We start from the raw sequence: 10,754 nt of genomic DNA, 5'->3' as shown, positions 1-10,754 counted from the left end.
TGTAAAGTTTAAACCAACAAGAACCGTGTTTTATTTAGACATGAATTTTATGTCAGTACTATACGACCCAAATAGGTTGGACGGTCTTTAATGTACGGCTATATATTTCCGAAACAACATTTCACGGGATACGTACAAGTTTCCGGACACGCGTATTTGTATTTGGGTGAATATACTATTTTTATGATTTCTTAAAAATCGTAGAACCTGGTGCATGGGTGGATCGAAACCTTGACCGATAATAATATTACCGACATAAAAAATAGTCGTATATATGACTCAAAGAGGTTGGACAGTCTTTGATATATTTCCGATACAACATTTCACGGTGAAGTGTGATACGGCGAACTGCATACGTACAAGTTTCCCGACACGCTATTTAGGTACTATCCATGCGTAAAAAATTGCATTTTTTTTATGTGCCACGTGTACCTATCTGAGAATTTGTCATTCATCATATTATCAGAGCCAAAACTACTAATAGTAGGTAATAATAGATCCAGAAAATAGTCAAGAGAATGGCTATTCAATCTGAAAACGTAATAAAGAATAAGTAATATTCCATTCATCTAAATATTTTTTTCATTCCTGGGGGGGGGGTGGGATTCAAACCCAATCCCCACCACCCCTGTGTGCGCGCCTATTAATTATCCGGGGAAATTGAAACAATAAAACTAACACACTCAAGATTTTTAGTGTGATTGAATTGGAGCCATATATTAAAAAATCTGTACGTTAGCATATTTTTTAGTCTTTATAGGTATATCAAAGGTTTCTTTACTATCTTTCGTCTCTGATAATTTTATTATCGTAGGAATCAAGGCCATCCGTTGTTTGTTCTCCCAAGGTGCAGAACTAACCTGCCATTAATAATGTGAATTGGGAGGGCAAAAACCATGTTTAATGAAATCGCTTCGGATATTGATATATTCCACTTACGTGAGGTGAATTTAGGTGGACGTTGTTTTATAGGTTTTTAAGATTGGGTCTATCAACGTTCACTCTGTGTGCTTCCATCTACTTTTTTTTTTATTTTATTTCTTTTCTTATTTTATTACTTATTGTATTATTAACTCACATTTCTTTGTATTTTTATTATTAAAAATTATTAACACTTATTTTATGTCATGTCGTGAACGCTTTGAATTTATAATTTGTTATGTTCATTATGTAAAATAAATAAATTTGATTTGATCTTGATACATAATTATAAATGTACCATATTCTGGGTATGGTTTCATATTGCGGACAGGTGACAACAAAGAGTTCGAAAGAGACCGAGCAAGACAAGCCGATATAATAGAAACAATATAAACACTGTCTACGATGGTGACAATAGGCTACTTCGTGCGTAATCCTCTGCACAACAGTTGTCGACAATTTCAAACAATATGCTTTTCAGGAGAGAGAAAAGAACCTTTGGATTATATTACGTTTTTGTAGGAACAATGATTTTTCAGACTTACATTTACCTTCTGACTTTTGCCGTATTTGTAAAATCGAAAAACAGGAAAAGATAGATATCGTAATTGCCCACAAGATGGCATTCAAATGTCAATTTCTATAAAAATTGACAATGTCTTTTTTAGGAATCAACTCGTCAAATTTTATGATCGCCCAGGTAATTATTTAGTTTATTCATAATTTTGTAACTATATAAACAGCAATATACTCTTATCTTTGTCATACAAATACCCTTTTTGGAATACTACAAAACCTCAAAACCAAAGAGATGCATCGATCACCCATCCTCGTAAGATAATATTGTTAATTAAGTACTTATATAATTATACTTATAAACAATTTTTTTTTATTCAATGAACTATTATATTATAATTGAACGTTTCATTATATTCTTCAATACCCACTAAGAATCCTTTCTTTTTCTTAAAGTTGGTATATTGGCATGTTCAATACCTTCATTCGGACACTCAATAATTATAGAAAATGTATTTTGTGTGTAATGTGCCTACATACTCAACTTAACTGATACCAAAGAGATTGGACTCCAGTCTTCAATCTCTTTGACTGCTACCCTTTTTACTACATTTTTATTAGCTCGTATTCTTGTTTGCCCAGTACAATTTTTTTCTTGTTTGACCAAATCTTACAATCGATTTCAACTAACTTCCCAACTAGATAGACATTTGAAACTTTTAGAATATATCAGAACACGATGACAATCCATTATTTTAATACTTTTAGCCATCTTTAAGCCGAATTGAATTCATTTTCAGTTAATTCTGTTTTGTATGGAAAGTTATTTCGGAAAAAATTCGTAAAAAGTAAAACACTAGTATTGGTTGCTAAGGTGGTCCTAGCAACTAAATTATTAATATATACGTGCGTTACTATGGAAATCAATATGAAATGTCAAAATGACATATCAGTATTCTATATTTATTCAATATGTCTATCAAGTACAAAATTTTTTTTTATTAACGGCCCACGTGCTCGTCGTAGGTAAAAATTGAGGTTTTATTGTATTTTCAAACCATGATCCTGGACACTCCTTAAACGTTGTAGATAATCTATTTATATAATTTTGAAGCCTTATTATCCTTTATAGTTATTTTAAACATTTGATGACTGCATAAAGTATTTTTATTACATAAAATAGTATTCTTTTAAACCTCTCGCTCTAATGTTTTAGAATATAGTCATATTTCGGTACATAACTGTGCAGTAGTGTTAAGATTTTTTACATTTATTAATTTTTAAACGCATTTATAAAACCATTAGTATAATTTATTACGAGATAATTTTTGTAAAATATTCACGATAAAAAATTATATTGATAATCTATGTGATCCCAAATTTGACAAGAATTAGGCTTTTATTATTCAAAAAATCGGCAAGATTAACACATTTGAAGATGATTCTAAAGATATTTGTTATAAGCTATGTCTTTGACCATTCAAGTGTGATAAATATCTTATGAATAATGATTGCTTTATAATAATTATTGACCAAAGAATAAGGTAGTATTTTTTTGAAATACGCCATTTCTTTTGTCATTCCCCAGTGGTTAAGCTACAACATACGGCCGTAGCCATAAATTTACAAACTATAATTGAAGTAGGGAGTAAAATTATGTTAACGCGCGTGTTTGAACATGTACCTAACCGAATTTTTTTTTATTTTTTTTTAAACGGTACATGTTCAAACACGCGCGTCAATATCATTTTACTCCCTACTTCAATTATAGTTTGTCAATTTATGGCTACGGCCGTATGTTGTAGCTTAACTACTGGGGAATGACAAAAGAAATGGCGTATTTCAAAAAAACACTACCTTATTCTTTGGTCAATAATTATTATAAAGCAATCATTATTCATAAGATATTTATCACACTTGAATGGTCAAAGACATAGCTTATAACAAATATCTTTAGAATCATCTTCAAATGTGTTAATCTTGCCGATTTTTTGAATAATAAAAGCCTAATTCTTGTCAAATTTGGGATCACAGAGATTATCAATATAATTTTTTATCGTGAATATTTTACAAAAATTATCTCGTAATAAATTATACTAATGGTTTTATAAATGCGTTTAAAAATTAATAAATGTAAAAAATCTTAACACCACTGCACAGTTATGTACCGAAATATGACTATATTCTAAAACATTAGAGCGAGAGGTTTAAAAGAATACTATTTTATGTAACAAAAATACTTTATGCAGTCATCAAATGTTTAAAATAACTATAAAGGATGATAAGGATTCAAAATTATATAAATAGATTATCTACAACGTTTAAGGAGTGTCCAGGATCATGGTTTGAAAATACAATAAAAACTCAATTTTGACCTTCGACGAGCATGTCCCCCCTTAATACATAGAATTGTCAAATTTATATGATTCAACAGAAAATTTAAAAGCGTGGTATATAAAAAGTTCTTTTTATCTTGTAATCATTATACATAAGCTTAATTAATTATTGTAATTGATCACTTTTTTCACCGATCGCATGTATTTTGCTTATTTACTTTTACATAGGTACATAATTTTAAAAACACTTCTGAGAAAATAATATATTTTAACCAAAAGAAAAAATCTTTTTGAAAAAAGTAAAACACCCCGCAAGAATAGGACCTGCATCTCTCGGATATCGCGCCCACGCACATATACCATTCATCATATCATTGCTTAATTAAAATTCATTAGCTAAAATTTGTCACAATTAAGTATGACTCCTTTAGCATAGTGGTATATGTGCGTGGACGCGATACCCGAGAGAAGCAGGTTCAATTCCTGCGGGGTGTATTGCTTTTTTCAAAAAGATTTTTTCTATTGGTTATAATATACTTTATCAGAAGTGTTTTCAAAACTATGTATGCTCAATAATTAGGATGGATGGATACATTCTTAAATCGTGTGAATTATTCATTGAATAAAAAAAATAGTTAATTATTTACTAGTGTTATCTATTTTATCTAATTTTAACATTTTTTTTTACTATTTATGTACTTACTTAATTATTATTATACCTACTTCTCATTCATTTATAATCATATGCTGTAAGTTACTATTGATAGTTCATTAACAAAATATAAGTTAATTCATAACCTGGTTATAACAAAAAAATACTATCCTCACAAACGTAAAATAATCGATTGAAATGAACATTTGATATCACGTTCGTGTTTTTTCAAATTACGTTACAAACTAGCGCGGCAGGGGGAGAAGGAGTGAGCTCCCTTAGCGATCCCCAGAGAAAGAATCACTAGCTCTTTTAGAACATCTGTTGGTACGTATAAGTACACTTTGCGATTGCAATTTCAGCTAACTTACACAACCATTCACTATTGCGTTTACAATTTCTATATATTTGATATTGATAGCTTGACCATGTTCACCATTTTCAACGCCGGGATAATATCGGAATCAATAAATCGAATAGGTTTCCTGGATAGTAAACCCTGCTTAGCACACTATCTATGGTCCATAACTGGATAATATACCATAAATCAGCGATTTCGGATGTTACGGTGTTAAAACTTTTGTTTAATTTTTTAGTTCAAATCAGGCTTGAAAGTGGGTATATTGTTTGGGCACCGCATCAGTTGAAGTAGGGCCTTATGGTCGAGAGGGATCAGAAGAAATTCTTGAGACTCCTTTACTTGAGGTTGTATGGATACTATCCGTGGCTTTATCCAACTGACATTCTCTTAGGTATGCTTGCTTATATACTGCAGTCTGCAATTTAGGAGAGATCTTTATTTAGCTACGTATTTTTTCGACTTATACGAGGTATAAATGAGAACTCTGCCACTCTGGGCAGTGTTGACCTGTGTGTCCCTGATAACTATCTTAAAAATAAAGAGCATCAGTTGTTTATTCTCCCAAGGTGCAGAACCAACCTGCCACCGGTAATGACAATTGGGAGGGCGATAACTATGTTCAACCAAATTGCTTCGGGTGTTGATATATTCCACTTGCGTAATGTGAGTTAAGGTGGACGCTATTTTATAAATTCATAAAAAAGTGTCTTCTTAGCAAACTCGGTGTACTTCTTTGAAATTCTTTAATATGTATAATTGTATTTTCACTGCTTTAGTATGTCTAAGTATAATATTATGTTCTCTTTTTATATTTTCATTTTTATCGCTTTTGAGCTCCTGAACTTCAAGCTGTTATCCCCTTCATTTGGAGTTTTTTTTTTTGTATCAAGTGTACGGTATGTGCGAGTTTAATTCGACTGTTGACGAGGGTCTAGGGAGGCTTGACCTCAATTGCAAATAATTTGTAAAATTACAATTTAAATTAAAATAAAAATTAATTAAGGTTTTCAAAATTTTTCATTCTTCGATCTCGAGCCACCCTCTCGACCGACGTTCGCTTGGTCGGTTTCCTTCCATCATCCGGTCGCCGGTTGCCATTCGTTTTCCTATTCTTCCAGTTTCTTCATCTCCGGACTGGGGAGGAGGAGGAAGAAGGAGAAGTTCAAAGTTTGGCATTAGTCGTACCAGCTCCAAGTAAATGCGAAGAAAGAAAGAAAGAAAGAAATAAAAATAACACCGGATTTCCAATCCTTTTTTCTTCATCAAAAATTGAACCGCGGGGGGGGGTGAAAAACTTTGAGAGTGGGGTGTGCAATACTCTCGGCCAAAAACCCTGCCGCTATGATTGTAATCTGAAAGGGAAGTGTTGGTTAGTTATCTGTAAGAGAAGTTGTTCGTCATTGGCTGCTGGTAGCTGTGGATCTATCTGTAATCAGAAAGATTCTGTTAGCGATTGATCATAGGTTTATTTGTGATCTAGGGTGGCTTTTTTCTAAGTAAAATTCTAGGTCTCTTGTATTCTGTGACGACGTTTTCGTCGTTGTCATTAAGGTTTTTTATTGATGGGTTGGGTTCCGGTATCAATACCAGCGCATCTATTCTATCCACAAGGCTGCTGTCGACGGCTATCGAGGGTAGTTTATCATATTTATGTGTTAGGCGGTTAATTGTTACAATAAGTAAAGTTAACCGTCGGAGCTGTCAAAAAGCGCTATATTGTAACAGCATCTCTCTTGGGTGTGTTAAATTTTAGAGCGAGATACACAGTCTTGACAGTTTAGATGGATAACTTATTGTAACGAGTATAATACATCAATACATAAAATATGATAAACTACCCTCGATAGCCGCCGATAGCAGCCTTGTGTATATAATAGATGCGCTGGTATTGATACTTTTTCTTTCGATATATTGGCCCACGACTATCGTCTCCTGGTTGTCTGCACAATCAATCCGCCTAAGTCCTGATATATCCGCCTTGTGCCGTCCTTCATGTTCTTTCTTTACGTATTACAATGCCAAAATAGATTTCGAAACTAGACCAAGCCAGATGCACCATAAGACTCACGGCCACAGTACCATGTTGGTAGTTTTCTTGTTTAATTACTTCAGCATGTTACGCTGTAGCATTGAAGCATAATGCAAGTAAAAGCCCATGGCATTTCCATGGTCCATCACCACGTCTCACTCCATGTGAGACCTACAGAGCATAGATCGGGGGGTCGGCCACGGCGACGGAGTCCTTGAGGCTGTGTCACAAGAATCTGGAGTGTCACACTCTCTAGTGGGATCCGAAATACAATGCCTAAGCCACGTCTGCAGCGTGCTACCTGTGCTATTGTACCTGTAGCTGTGCGATATAGCATCTTACTACCAAAGGTCTCAACTTTTGAGCTTTGAGAATAATTGATGTATTCGTCAAATCTTACGGTATATATTGATAGGAGGACGGAATAATTCCGATCACTCCTTAAATTCACCACTTTCAACTCTTGACTCGTCTGTTTCAGCAGAGTTTCAGATTACAGGTACAGAGGACACTTCATGTCATTAAAGATAAATGACGGCAGAGCAAGTCAAGATTCTTTTTATTTTCTAAAACTCTCTCTTTAAGCACTAAGGTGCATAGGTTGCTACATCATTCCCGTGCAGCATCGCTTCGGGACAAAGAAGTGTGGCACTAAAGTCTTTTCATTCGCATGTTTATAGCGTCATGGAAGGTGACCGTGCAAAAACTGCGTTTGCATATAGGTACATGTCGGGTGGAGATGGGGTAACTCAAATCATGATACGATTTCAATACAAACACTTGAGTTCGTAATCGTACACGTTGGTCATAGGTGATTAAAGTAAGAAGAGACGACTAGGTACCTACTATTTATTTATCTCTATGTATCGTCTTTTGGTGATCGTTGTTTTGTGAAAAACTGCTCGCAATTTCAAATCAGTTCAATTAAAAGTGGATGGACTTGAATATAGCTCTTACATTTCAACCGGTACATGGGGACGCTCCCAGAACACACCACACTCGAATAGTTATGTAATTAATAGATGCCTACTAAACATATCATCTACGTCTACGCCAAAGCCTCGTTCTAATGCTGCATAGGTGTGATTCTCAGTGCAAGTACAACCATTCACCGATAACCCCACTTATAAGTTGAGTAATCAAAATATAAAATGTATTTGGAAATAATACCTTTGACATTGGTGAGTTTTACGTTAAACTTATTATATGTATTTTATGGAATGGATAAAAAGAACATACTTGCATAGTTTTTAAGGATCTATGACGATTCGGTGCCCGGACAACTGGGCGCCACGCAATCGAATGGAATTCGAAAATAAATATACGTTCGTGAATTTAAACTTACCTACGTACTTTTAAAATATATTATTATTTATATTATTATTTAATATTTGTTGATAATTTAAATATGCACACGTAAATAATGATTTATTGTGCACATGTTTTAGTTCCAACGAGAAGATAGTTCTATTATTTTTATATAAAGCCTCAGGCATGATAATTCTCAATCCGCAATAATAAAAAAAGAGCAAGATGAATTACAACTACTAAATACTAAATAGTATATAAGCGGAAGAGCTAGGCAAAATTGTAAAGTTATTTAACAGAATAGGAGTGAGGACCTGATCGACGGATTCCCTTCTAGAAGAGAAGAGGTGATATGACAGCGAGTCGCAGTCAAAGCCTCGGTAAAATCACAAAAAAAGTAGTAGATAAAAATTGATTAAAACCCCTCGTCTACTTTCTGTATAAAATAGTAACAAACGTCTATTTATTTCATTCAACAGTGCGGCGCTCAATTGTCCTGGTGCCTAGTTGTCCCATTCCCGTTTTTCAAAACTTCAGAAATAAATTTAACAAACATATTTAACAAATTTTAAGCCGAGTGGGAATCGAATTCACATTTTCAGTGCTCCTTTGAACTATCGATCCGTCTATGATTGATCCGAATTTGTACATAAAAGGCGACCAGCTTTGTAAATAATTTAGGTGAATGATATTACAATAATACCGCAACTTACGTGAACTCGGGGTTACGCGGTTCTTGATGTTTTCGTTTGGCAACACTTCAGACTCAGTTCCACTAGAAAAGCACATGACAATTTCAAGCCTGATAGAAGGTCAATTAAAAATGCCCTATTTTTTTTAGAAAACATAGACTCCATCGAATAACGCGTTATAGCTACAAAGCAAGGAATAAAAAAAATATTAGCTACGAAGAAATTTTGCTTGAAAAAAATAAAGGCATTTTGTCGCCAGACAAATTTGTTAGATTTTATGAAGACATCGTAATAACTTTTTTACGTAACTCATTTATATTTTTAATATTTTGTACATAATATTAATATGTAGGTAATTACATAGAACTGCATTTTTTTTAAATATTTTTCTTTTAAACTAGTGTTTTTGTTAGTTCTTTTTCCCAATTAAAAAAAAAATATATTCAAAGTTACCCAACTTACTCGAATTCGACGTATGCGATTTTTTCTGACACACCTATCGCGTAACTTTGGGGTATTACCGTACTAGCATAATTATAATATATTATATTATATATCATCTAGTATTAACCAAATATTATGTATGAGGTATCGTACATAATAATATATTTTATTATTTTCACCATAGATAAAGACTGTTTCGCTCACCTTAATTTACATTTAAAAGTAATATTGTAATTGTTGTCAATACTTGTGTTGTGGGTTTGAAAATGAAGTTTTGCAATGTTAGAAAGGAATAGTTGGTGAATACCAAGTGATAAACTCGTTTTGTAAATTGTCATTGATTATTTCGAATTACCATTAAGCAAAACCTCAATTTAATGAAACAATACTGACTTTTGTAATAATGTACATAACACTTTTACTCTGTGTACAAATCCATCCACTAACCCCAGCTGCCAATGGTAACTGGCAGTTTTTCCGACTGTAGGTTACAAAAACATGCTAGATGGGGTACGAAAACAAGCTATTTGGCAGGGAAAAACGCTAGATTTTGAGAAAATAAAATTTCAACGTTGTGATCGAAGTGATTGAAAAAAAGTGCTAAAATTGAAAAAAATGGTATCTATACATGTAAAAATCACACCACATTTTCCAAGAAACACATAAAAAAAAACAACCCACTTTTACATAATTATTAATAATTAAGTAGGTAATACCAGAGAGTGGAATCCCCGATAATCGTCAATTCGATGCTGCATGCCAAAGCACACATTAAATTAGAATAGATATCTGATACCAATATATTATCATTTATCACTATAATGCTAATACTGTTCCTATTGTTTCTTTGGATTGTTTTATTTCTCAAGTACCGACCTACCTTCATTAAATATCTGTTTAAATTAACTAAAAACCTAGCTTATTTTCAGCACATTTAAAGCGTTGAATGAATCAAAAAATGCTAATATAAACGCTATGGGCTAGAATGCATTTTTTGCAAGCCTATATTTTAAGCAATATGCCTATCGAAAAATGCTAGATCTGGCAAGAACAACGCTGGTAATTGGTAACCACGCACTGTCGACTATATTTTCCATACTATTTTTATGAGATGTACATTATTATTATTGGTAGATGCGATTCGCAAGTATTATTCATACCTCGTTAACTTCATTACGGCGGTATCGTTCTAGCAGTGAACACCTGGCATGCAGTTATAATACACTACGAATCGCGTTGAACTGTTGCACCCACACTTGGTTATAATGTGCAGGTAACCTTAATAGTTAAATAAGGAACAATTATGCTATGGGTGACTGGAATAATATTCCAAATATTATATTATACACACAAAGAGGTTGGACGGTGCTACTGGATACATAGCTATATGTGTATAAATACACAACATAATATTCAGTAGTTTAAACTTAACGCGATTACCACTTCCGTCGTACTACGTGCTACGTAATAATAAGTAATAAGTAGGTATCTACAA

The sequence above is a fragment of the Rhyacophila brunnea genome, unplaced genomic scaffold, assembly GCF_057557595.1.
Source record: "Rhyacophila brunnea isolate RB1 unplaced genomic scaffold, BYU_Rbru_1.0 scaffold_1, whole genome shotgun sequence".
NCBI classification, from domain to species: Eukaryota; Metazoa; Arthropoda; class Insecta; order Trichoptera; family Rhyacophilidae; genus Rhyacophila; species Rhyacophila brunnea.
Note: the sequence above shows the minus strand (reverse complement) of the source record.